The following is a 12,608-nucleotide window of genomic DNA, read 5'->3' as shown; positions in this document are numbered from 1 at the left end:
AGTTAAAAACCCTCCTCTCTGGGGTGAGGGTCCTTTGGGGGAATGGCCTCATCAGGTGCTTGCCCAGCTCAAAGGCTTCATCTGCAATAAAGACGAAGAGGAATCCTTCCACGTTGTCCGCATCAGGTGGCAATGCCAGGCCACCAGTCTGGAGATGCTGGTAAAACTCTGTCTGGGCAAAGACTCCTCCATCCAACATCTGGCCATTCTTCCCCACGTTCCACATAGAGGAACTCATAGTGTGCCGACACCACCGCCATTAACACTACACTATAAAACCCCTTATAGTTATAATAGTAAGACCACAAATGGGGTGGTGGCACAATATGGACATGCTTCCCATCTATAGCTCCTCCACAGTTGGGAAAGTCCCAACAGTCAGCAAAATGGGAAGCCACAGTCTGCCATTCCTGCGGCATTGATGGAAACTGTAGAGTCAAACAAGAAAAAAAATATAAGTACTTTTGCACATAACATTGCAAGCAGATTACACAAAAACATTCTTGCACAACATCAGTATAACATTTATTTGAAGGAGTATTTAAAAAAGAAAAAAATATAAGGCCCACTTATCAGATTCCTCATCCCCTCTGATGGCCCATTGATAAAATTGTATGGGGGGGGGGGGTTGAGGTGACTTTGGGAGCCCAAAAAAAAGCCTCAAGCACTCTGCCTGAATTTAAGGACACACATTACACTTGAACACATTTTAGGGGGTGGGGGAGGGTTATAAATTAATTTAAGGAGACGTTTTACATTTGGACACATTTTGGGGGGTGGTGGAGACATATAAATGAATTTAAGGACACACCATTTGTACACATTTTAGTGGGTGTTTCGAGGAAAGCAGTACAATGGAGCTGACAATATACATTTTTAAAGGGACTAGGCTATAGGTGTATATGGGCCCAGGCTAGCATGCTGGGGAGGTTATTGAAGGCAAATATACATGTCTGGCGGACTAGCACACAGACGGGCGGATTGTCCGCCGGATAGTCCAATTGTGTGTACGCGGCATAAGTCCTTCTCCCAGACAATTGTTGTTGTTTGTTTTCAAGGGTATATCCTTATTTTTCAGTATATTATAGAACAATGATATACCTTTAATCTCGGTGGTAAGGTTTGTGTAGTTTTGGAGTACTCTCCATGGCATCTCAATATTTGTGTTCAAGTTGGAACGTAGTAGATGTGTAATTCTATGGTATGTGTAATATTCTGTTAGCTAGGTTGTATTCTATTTGAAAGGACCTGAAGGTTTTTGAAGTTGGACCTATCATCATATCTTCAATTTTTTCTATCGTTTTTTTCCACCCAGCCTGAGATGTTTAAGTCGGGTATGATGTGTATCAAGCTATAGGTAGGCATTGATAGCGTAGAGTTAATGGAGTCCTGAGATGGAGTGTTTAACAAAGTTCTCCAGGCATAAAGTGATTCTGTGATGGTGGGAGAAAACAAAGCGTATCTAGGGGTGTATTGTTGGCTAGTAAGAAGAAAGTGATAAAGATTGCCACGTTTAAGTTGTATATTTTCCAATTCTTTCCATCTGATGTTGGGGCTTTGGGGGAACCATGTTTTAATTTGCATCAATATTGAGGCAATGTAGTAGTCTTTAAGTACTACTAAGCCCACTCCTCCTGCCTTCTTAGTATTGATTAGTTTGGAGAATGCACCCCTCGCCCTCTTTCCTTGCCAAAGATATCTGTTGATCATAGACTGGGCTTTAATAAAGAAGATGTTAGGCACTGGGATAGGGATGGTCCTAAATAGGTATAGAAATTGTGGTAGCAGTACTATTTTAAAGGCTGCCAGTCTCCCGGACCAGGTTAATTCTGTTTTTGCTAGATCTTGGAGTTTGGGGTGTAATTTGTCTAAGAATATGGAGTAATTTGCTTTGAACAATTCCTCTGTTTTAGGTGTTAAGGTGATGCCTAAGTAATTTATATCGGTGGTGTTCTACATGTATGGGTATAATTGTTCTATTTTGCACCTGGTTTTAGGAGGTATATTGATGCCAAAGATGTATGACTTAGTGTTGTTTACTTTGTAGTAGGATATACCGTTGAACATTTTGAGTGCTTGATGTATCGAGGCCAATGAGGTCTCTATGTCTGTGATCATGAGTATAACATCATCAGCAAATAGACTGATGGTGTTTTCCGAGTTGTTAAACCTATGTCCTGTAATTTGAGGGTGGTTGCGTATGTAACTCGGCAGAGGTTCCATGAGAAGGTTGAAAATTAACAGTGAAAGTGGGCACTGCTGATGAGTTCCATTTGTAATATTAAATGGAGTGGAAAGTGCCCCCGAGGTGTAAACCTGGGCAGAGAGCCTGGAACATAATGCCATAATTGCAGAAAATATGGTGCCTTGGAATCCAAACTTCTTCAATACCCTGGCACGATATCCCCAATATATCCCTTCAGATTTGCGTGGTGGATTATATTAATTAGGCACCTAGTGGCATCAGTGGTTTGATGTCCTTTTGTAAATCTGGGTTGATCCATATCTATTAGCTGTGGAAGTATGTTTATCAGCCTTAGTGCGATCAGTTTGGCAGGTCATTATTAGGTAATGATATCGGCCTGAAATTCTGTGGAAGAGATGGTTCCTTCCGTGGTTTGGGCAGGGTGATTACAAGTGCTTTCAACATTTCTGTTAGGAAGGAGGTAGAGGCAGCTGCAGCGTTGAAAATATTGGTTAGGTGGGGTGTGAGGATGTACTTGAATGTTTTGTAGTATTCTCCTATGTATCCATCAGGACCTGGTGACTTATTTAGTGGTAGCGTATCTATAGCATGAGACACTTCCTGGTTTGTGAAGAGAGAATTAAGGTGTCGTAGTTGTGTTGGGGTTAATTGGGGAAGAGACACTTTCTTCAGAAAGCCCTGTGTAGCCTCGGGGGTTGGTTGAATGATATTCTGATCATCTGCCAAGTTGTACAAAGATCCATAATAATGCCTTAATATGTTGGCAATTTTTTGTGGTTGTTGATGTTTATCTTTAGTGATTTTGTGTTGGATGTATGGTATCTTGGTTTTGTACCTGCAGCCCCGTAAGAGCTGTGCTAGGAGTTTCCCCGCCCTATTACCATTTACATCATAGTTCATATTTAGACGTCTAGTAGACTTTTCAAAATTTCCTAATATCAGCAATCGAAGATCATAATGGTTTTAGGATAATTGTTTAGAAATTAAGGGTGTGGGTTTTTGTTTATTACTGATTTCTAAGTTGTGAATGTTGTTTGTGAGATCCTGTATTTGCTGTTGGTGCCGTCTCCTCCTCCTTGCCCCCAGTTTAATAAAGATACCCCTCATGAACGCCTTATGGGCATTCCACAATGTAAACGTATCATCCACAGAATTCACAGTATCACTAAATTGCATTAAATATTGTTCCAATATAGTTTTAGTAGGTTTTTCCTGTAAAAGAAGCGGGTTAACTCTCCAGATGGGAACAAGGTTTGAGGAAAATGAGTCGCTGATTGTCAGCATTACAAACGCGTGATCTGACCACGTATTATAATTTATGGATACTGCTACAGTTCTGGACAAGGTCCATTGATCTACTAGGAATAGATCAATTCGTGAGTATGACCTGTGTGTTGAAGAAAAAAAAGTATTTTTCCCCGTGTGAAGACATTTCCAGGCGTCTAATACGTTTTGCTGATGTATGGTGTTTTGAAGCATTTGGGTTTTTCTGATGGGGGTAGAAGTGGACTCAAGGTGTGAGTCTGGGATAAGGTTGAAGTTGTCAGGGCTGGCTTAGCACTTCCTTCTCTGGGCTGGCTGCTCATCTGTCAGCTAATTGCAAGCTCTCATCTCTCTCCACGGTTACCAGCTGTTCCTGATCATGCTCGTCTGACCTGCCTACTTAAAGCTGTCCAGCTCACTTCACCTCTGCCTTCGCCTTGGTCACATCACAAGAAACCTTCTCCTGTGGCTCTATTTAAAGACTGACTCCTTGACCTTCTGGCTCCTTATACTGCTTGCTGTTGCTCTACTTGGATCCCTGACTTCTGGCCTGGCTGATTACCCGATCTGGTTATTGAACTCTGGACTGGCTTACTACTCGATCCAGTTACTGGACTCTGGCTATGCTTTGACTACGCTTTTTCTATTTACCTTTTTATTTTTATTTAATAAAGAAGTGTGATTTAATTGTACTTCTGTCTCGGCCTGATTCATGGTTTTGACAGACGTCCCCACAGATCACCAGGGCTCCTGTTTGGTGGGCCCGTATCTTCCGAAAAGTTTTGTTAATAAAGCGTATTTGATTGGAATTCAGGGCGTAAAGGTTCACAATAGTGTACGTTGAGGAGTTGATATCACAAATGAATATTATGCACTGTCCTTGTGGGTCTGCAATCACTTAATGGAGTTGAAATGAGACAGTGTCTCTTATTGCAATAAGAACTTTTTTTTTAATTTGCGTTTGTAAAGATATGGGGGAACTGTTTATTTGTGCATTTTGGGGGGGGGGGGGGGTGAACTATTAAAATGTGTTTCCTGAGCACATAGGACATCACTTTTGAATTGTTGAGCTTCCTTCCAATAAAGACTTACACTTGTCAGGGTGATTAAGTCCTTTGGTATTTATAGAAAGAAATGTCACCCCCATGTGGACAAAGTAGGTTTTGATGTTTGACATTCTGTGTTCATGTAAATTCTTTTGTGAGTGGAGAGTTCCCTCAAGTGGTCAGAGCTGTTATAGATTGCATTGTTAAGTCTAAGTGCAGACCAGAGATTTGTTGTACTCACATTTGGAAGTGCAGGCATCTTTCCAGCCTGTGCTGGTGAAGTCTCTTTGGAGGTGTTGACCTGGGAGAAACAGTGGCTTCATCTGAGAACTGTAAAGTAATCTGTAAGTTCTGACTGTGTTGGAAAATATAACAAGAAGAAAAATAAAAATGACAATGAACAAAAAAACTTGAACTTTGAATAACATATTTAAACTTGTTAAGTGAACATTGTGATCCAAGTATGGATATTGGATACCCATATGCAGCATTTTGCTGCTCAAGTAGTATCGGGGGGTGAGTTTGTGAGCTGAGAGAGGCAACTCTCCCCATAGAACAGAAGATAATACTTATTAGCTTTGCAGGTATTCAGTCCCTTTTAGTATTTTTAGCTGTTACCTTTTGCCATTCAGGATCTGCAAGGGGAATGCTCCTAGGGGAGTCAGGCCTGCTGACAGGCTCTGGAAGTATCTGCCATTCATTGAGCAGGGACAGACCTTTTTCCGGGGAGTCTATGGTGAAGGTAAGACCCTCTTTGGTAATCGTTATTTTTGTGGGGAAGCCCCATTTATAGTGGATCCTATGGTTCCTCAGGGCTTTGGTAATTGTGGTGAGACTTCTTCTGATTAGGGAGGTATGAAGGTTTAGGCAGGTGATGGATCCTGTCTACGATCAAATCTAGATCCATGAGGTCAGGAAGGATTTCTTTAAACAGAGTAGTGGCGTAGTCACGCAGGTCTTCTTGCTGTACAGACTCTGGGATCCCTCAGATTTTAAGATTGTTCCTTCTACTTCTGTCCTCCATGTCAGCCATAGATTTGAGCCCTTCCATTACCTCCTCTTTTTCATCATAGGCATCTACCAAATCGTTCACAGTATCTGCAAACTCCCAATCTTGTTTTCAATGTGTCCCACTCTGGATTATACAGCCTATATCTATTATTGAACTTTTGCATGCCGGACATCATGTCAGTTTGGATTGAGCTCCTTAGGGACAGTAACATATCCTTTAGTACTGTGTCCATAACTGGCTGATTATTCATTGGGAACATATCTATGCTGTTAGGCAGCTCTCTAGTGTTCTCCCCAGAGTCAGTGCTGGGGCTGGCTGTGGGGCTGCATCCAGAGCTATCCACCCGGAATTTGGCTTCAGCTGGGCTTGCAGACTGAGGAGTATTAGGGTAGGATTGCTGGCTGTCTGCGGACCCACTATTTTTGCTGACAGATGCAGAGTTAGCAGGGGTGGAGTGTGTGTTGTGGGTCGGGGTGGAGGAACTGCCGGTGCCATCTTGCCTACCTCCATGTGTCTGCCATGAAACAAAATCTGTCAGTTTCTGGGGCTTCCTGAGGTCTTTTCTTTTCATGGCCATGGTCACCGATGCTGTGGTGTGTAGATTGCTCCATTTTGGGGTGAAAACTCCTCTGGAAAATAACTATTAGCCGCTGTTTGTCTGTGAGGAGAGGAGCTCAGCTCTCACACATCCATCTCACTCTGCAGCCGGCCACGCCCCCGCATGCCACACTTTTTAGATATTTATTTGTAAAAAAAAATGAAAACCATTTATCATTTTCCCTGTACTTCACAAGTATGTGTCACTTTGTGTTGGTCTATTACATAAAATGGCAATAAAATACATTGACGTTTTTGGTTGTAACATGACAAATTGTGGAAAATTTCAAGGGGTATGGATACTTTTTTAAGGCACTGTATATTATCCAAGTGGTCCACCTTAAATTTTCCTCCATCTTCATTAAACGGCACATTTATAATGGCCATTCTCCAATTGTTGGGGATTTGGCAGATTGCCAGTGTCTTGGTATCAGAGCTCTGGCTGCATCAAGAAAGAGCTTGAATAATAACTTCTAAATTGAGGAAATTGTACCTGGGGTTACTGAAAGCAATACCATCTTAGGTCATCACTCATAATCTATTGGAACTAATCTATATATACCTTTTATATTGTGTCCCAAAACTGCTTAATTAAAGGGCAGCTCCACCCAAGTGTGCCAACAGATGCAGATCTCCTTAATGAAAAAAAAAAAAGTATATACAATGCTGTGAAAAAGTATTTGCCCCCTTTCTGATTTTACATTTTTTTTTGCATATTTGTCACACTTAAATGACTCAGATCATCAAACAAATTGTATTATTACACAAAGATAACCCGAGTAAATACAAAATGCAGTTTTTTAAATGAGGGTTTCATTTACTAAGGCAAAAAAGCTGTCCAAACCTGTCTGGCTTTATGTGAAAAAGTAATTGCCCCCTAAACCTAATAACTGGTTGTGCCACCCTTGGCGGCAACAACTGCAATCAAGCATTTGCAATAACTGGCAATGAGTCGTTTACATTGCTGTGGAGCAATTTTGGCCCACTTTTCTTTGCAGAATTGTTTTAATCCAGCCACATTGAAGGGTTTTCCAACATGGACGGTCTGTGTAAGGTCATGATACAGCATCTCAATTGGATGAAGTCCGGGCTTTGACTAGGCCACTCCAAAACCTAAATTTTGCTTCGTTTGAACCCTTTGGAGGTGGACTTGCTGTTGTGTTCTGGATTATTGTACTGCTGGATAACCCAAGTGCACTTGAGCTTGAGGTCACAAACTGATGGCCAGACATTCTGGTAGAGCTCAGAATTCATGGTTCCATCAATTATGGTAAGAGCTGCAAAACAGCCCCAGTCCATCACGCTATCACCACCATGTCTGACTGTTTGTATGATGTATTTGTTATGAAATGTTGTATTTGTTTTATGCCAGATGTAAGGGGATGCACACCTTCCAAAAATAAATTTTTGTCTCATCAGTCCACAGAATATTTACCTAAAAGTCTTGGGGATCATCAAGATGTTTTTCTGTAAATGTGAGATGAGCCAAGTTATCTCCATTTGTGGATAATGGCTTTCCCTATGTCTGACTGGAGTTCCAAAGCCTTAGAAATGGCTTTGAAACCCTTCCTAGACCAATTTCTAATCTGTTCTTCAATTTGAATCTGTTTTTGTTTTTGTTTTTTAGATTGTGGCATGATGTGTGGCTTTTTATGATCTGTTAGCATGCTTCAGTTTGTCAGACAGCTTCTATTTATGGGATTTCTTGATTCAACGGGTCTGGCAGTAATCAGGCCTGGGTGTGGCAAGTGAAAATTATCTCAGCTTTCCAAAACAATTGTGGTTAATCAAAGTTTGTTCATGATTCAGCATGAGAGGTGGCAATTACTTTTTCACATAGGGCCAGGCAGGTTTGAACAGCTTTTTTGCCTTAATAAATGAAATAATAATTAAAAAAATGCTTCTTGGATTCACTTGGGTTATCTTTGTGTAATATTAAAATTAGTTTGATGATCTGAATCGTTTAAGTGTGAGAAATATGCACAAAAAAAATTAAAAATCAGAAAGGGGCAAATACTTTTTCACAGCACTGTATGTCTCAAGCTAAATGTCCTTTAAGATTTTTATTAGCTCTCCATAACTGAAAAACCTCTGGCTACTCATGTCTCATTTAAAATATTCATAAAGTCTCATTTAATAAAGCCCCCAATGTTCTTGTGCTTGAATATTTAACAGATTTTATACTGCTCATAGATTTCCCCTTCAACGTTACCTTTATATCATTTTTATTCATAAAAATAGTTGATATTTTAGCTGCACTCATAAACTGAAAACTGAACAAAACGGAAACAAAATGGGTATTTTAATGCACAGAATTGGATTTTAACTGCTTTATGCTTCCAGTGTTTTCTTTCCTCTATTTATTTTCTTACAGAATGTACTGATTTGATTTAATTTGTAACTGCCACACAGATCACATATAGGTTTTAAATTAAATTTTCTTTTTTCTACAGAAAACAACATATGCTATGCAACAGTAAATCACTGAACAAAAGATACAAAATAAATGTTTTCTTATTACAATAAATCCGTGTTAGGATGTAAGCATACCTGCCAGCATCCCTATTTTTAGTGGCATTCTCTTGACTATGTGAGCCAAAGGGGCAGAGTTTTTAGAAATTATCTTTGGTCTTTTAAATTGTGGTTAAAGCAGAGTTTTCTTTTTTTATTACTGCAGCTGCTGACTTTTAAAATAAAGACACTTACCTGTCCAGAGTGCCTGCAATGTCGGCACGCAAAGCCGATCTATCTCTCGGCTGTCGGGTGCTGCTGCCTCCATCCTTGGTAAGGGAATCAGGAAGTGAAGCCTTGCGCTTCACTTCCTGGTTCCTTACTGCGCATGCGCTACTCGCATTGCACTATCCCACTGGTCCCTGCTGTGTTCTGGTAGATACCCTCGGGTGGCTCAGGTATCTATGCCCTGAAGTGGGAGCAAAATACCTGTATTGGACAGGTATCTGCTCCCCCCTCCCCCTGAAAGGTGCCAAATGTGACGCGGGGGGGGGGGGAATCGGAAAAGCGGAAGTTCGATTTTTGGGTGGAACTCTGCTTTAAAATTTAGGTTTGGCTTTTCACATTAGAGCTGAGTGTGGAAGGCTTAGACAGACATTTCAATGAACTTGTAAGGCGGTAAGGGGTAAATAACTTAGGAGTGCAGAAATGCACAAATCTTATTGCCGATGCCCGGGACGTGCAGTTTCCGGTGCCTGGGACGTTTTTTTTTTTTTTTTGCATTTAGCCCTGCGGGGCAAACAGCAATGCTTACTTTTTTGCTTTGCCCCTTAACAGAGCAGACACTGGAGCATAATTTGGCTGCTCAAAATGCGCTTGCCCTAAGCACCCAAGTGCTTCCACGTGTGAGGGTAACCTGAAGGAATAAAGGGTTTTTTATTAATAGGGGCCAGTGCCTCATTTACTGGCTCAGCAGATGGTCTTCTGCTGAGCTTTTTTTTTTTTTTTTTCAATTCGTTTTTATTAAGGCCGCGTACACACGCGCGGACTGTTCGCCCAACTTTGTCCGTCCAACAGTTTCGGCAAACAGTCCGCTCAAAATTAGCATGGACGGACATGCCCACACACGACGAACGAACAGTTTGCTGAAACCGTGCGCGATGACGTGAACGGCACGTACGACGGGACGAAAAATACGACGTCCTATACACTGCATTATAGCTTTCGGCGTGAAAATCCTTTCTGAGCATGTGCGCAACTTTGTTTGACGAACAAGCCTACACACGAGCGGACTGTTCGCTGAAACAAGGTTTCAGCGGACAGTTTTTCGGAAATTCCGAAAAACCTTGTCCGTCAAACTGTCCGCTGAAACTGTCCGCTGAAAGCCCACACACGAGCGGACTGTCCGCCCAAACACTGTTCAGCGGACAAAGTTGGGCGAACAGTCCGCCCGTGTGTACGCGGCCTAAGAGTTTTAACAGAAATATAATTACAACAGGTGTAGAGATCACATAGAGTACACAATTAACATTCAGAGAGTAGTGTAGTACAATTAACAACATGACATGTATACAGGCGAGGATGATAATGTTACAGTCCTACATTGCAGAAGCAAAAGAAGTTTGCCTACATTATGTAGCTCCATATAATCAGTAAGAATAGAAAGAAAGAAAGAAAAGATGAGTTGGGGAAGAGGAGAGATGGGAGAGAGCGTTAGAGAGGAGTTAGAGAACTAGAGATTGGATGGACAAGGAGGAGACAAACGGAAAGCATTACCGCTATATTCGTCAATAAACTAGTAGTATTTTGTTTATATTCGTAATCAGCATCATGAAAAGACATCTGTTCCATCATCAATTTATTGTAGACCAATCAACCCAGACCTTCCACTGGTTGTCAAAGCTCACCCGAGACCCATTCTTATCAGCTAATAGGGATTCGAACGTGTAGTTTTGTCTAATGATATCAAGAACCTCTGAAATATTGGGGGATCTGTCGGATTTCCAGTTTTTGGTGATCGATAATCTAGCCGCCAGTAGCAGATGCGTGATCACTGTGCGGCAGTGGGGAGGGAAGTTCTCAATACCTAGGTTCAGAACCGCTAGCTCGGGACTCAAAGGTGTCAGAATCCCCGAGATGCACGAAATACACCGAAACATACTGCCCCAGAAGCTGGAGAGGTGTTTGCAAAACCAAAACACGTGTGAGATGTTGGCAATCTCACCGCAGCCTCTACAACACAAGGGAGAGTTGGATGGTGAGATTTTTGCCATGAGGTACGGCGTCAAATACCATCTCAAGGCTATTTTCTGTGAGAGCTCCCAGTGATTCACGCATCTTGAGGATCTGTATATGGTTTGAAATGCTTTTTGCCACTCAGATGGCGTAAAATTCTTGTTGAAGTCTGACGACCATTTAATGTAGGGACGGGAATTAGTGAAAGTAGATTTGTTCTGAAAAGCAGAGTAGAAAAGGGAGATCCCTTTAGGAGGAGGAGGGGATGCTATATAGAATCGCCATCGTTTTTCAAGGATATGAATATGGACGCGAGAGGACCCCAGTGATTTGAGAAGATGTGTTGCTTGCAAATATCCATAGTGATTCCTAGGGAGCAGGGTAAATTCTTTCCGAAGTGATTTGAAAACTTTAGATTGGTCATCCTGGTATAGATCAGCAATATAAGAGATACCCTTAGCTTTCCATCTTGAGTAGTTTGTGTTTGGAATTATATGGTGTAGGATTTCTATGGGTACAGGAACCTCTATAGTGTCAGAAGATGTATCCGACAGACTGTGTAAGTCCCTCCATGCAAGCAACGAGGCCTACAATGTGAGTGGGAAGTGATGTAAGGAGAAGGGTCTCCATGTGTCCAACAGTAAGGTTATACGCAAATCTTTTGTTGGGCTAAGGACCTGCTCCATGCCACACCAGAGAATATCTGGCGAAGGAGAGAGCCAATATTTGAGCGAGGTAAGCATGGCCGCCCTGTGATAGTCTTTTAAGTCGATCAAACCCATTCCTCCCACTGATCTATGTTTGATCAGAAGATGTCTGGAGCATCTGGGTCATTTATTTCTCCAGATGTATTGTCTAAGAATGGCGTTCAGCGTCTTTAAGTGGGTATGCTTAAGAGGGATAGGTAATGTAGGAAATACGTACAATATTTGAGGGAGTAGTAGCATTTTGAAGGACGCTAACCTTCCGGACCAGGTAAGTTCTGTTTTAGCAAGTCTATGTGTTTCTTTCTCTATTTTGGCGATTAAGGGTGTGTAATTAGCGTCCGCCAGTTTGAGTGGGTCAGCTGTAATTTGCAGTCCCAAGTAGGGTAGACTCGACTCCATCCATGTGTAGGGGAAGCTATTTTGTAAACTGAGCTGGAGTTGAGGGGTAAGGTTAAGACCTAAGATAAGGGATTTTGTGAAGTTTACTTTATAGTAAGATATGCAACTAAAATGATTGAGAATAGAGTGGGCATGTGGGAGGGAGGATTGTGGGGAGGATAAGAAAAGGATGATGTCGTCCGCAAAAAGACTTATATTATGGGGTTTGTCTAAAAACATAAAACCTGGTATGCCAGGATGGGTTCTAATTTTTTCAGCGAAGGGCTCTATGAGGAGGTTGAAAATGGAGGGGGATAAGGGGCAACCCTGCCTAGTCCCATTGGAAATATAGAAAGGGGAGGAAAGCATATTAGATGTGTAAACCTGGGCACAAGGGGAGGAGTATAAGGCTAAAACTGCAGATAAAATGGGACCCGAAAACCCAAATCTACTAAGTGTCTGGGACATGTATCCCCAGTGTATCCTGTCGAATGCCTTCTCCGCGTCCAAAGACAGTAGCAGAGAAGGCATCCGACAGGATTTAGCATAGTGCAAAACATTGACAACCCTCCTTGTGGCGTCAGGCGCCTGCCTTCCTTTTGTGAAACCCGTCTGCTCCGGCTTGACCAGGGACGGAAGGATAGGAAGGAGCCTATGGGACAAGATTTTGGCAAAAATTTCACATCAGTATTTAGCAGGGAAATGGGCCTAAA

The 12,608-nt window shown here is 41.8% G+C and overlaps 1 protein-coding gene across 5 annotated transcripts in view; it reads left to right on the top strand.

Annotated features, from left to right (window-relative positions):
* DHRSX (dehydrogenase/reductase X-linked) overlaps nt 1-12,608 on the top strand; it is a 772,860-nt gene that overhangs the window by 539,931 nt on the left and 220,321 nt on the right. The window lies entirely within an intron of this gene.

Source organism: Lithobates pipiens, unplaced genomic scaffold (genome assembly GCF_037356315.1).
Source record: "Lithobates pipiens isolate NorthernLeopardFrog02 unplaced genomic scaffold, aLitPip1_a1.2 Scaffold_16, whole genome shotgun sequence".
NCBI classification, from domain to species: Eukaryota; Metazoa; Chordata; class Amphibia; order Anura; family Ranidae; genus Lithobates; species Lithobates pipiens.
This window is presented reverse-complemented; position numbering and strand designations above follow the sequence as displayed.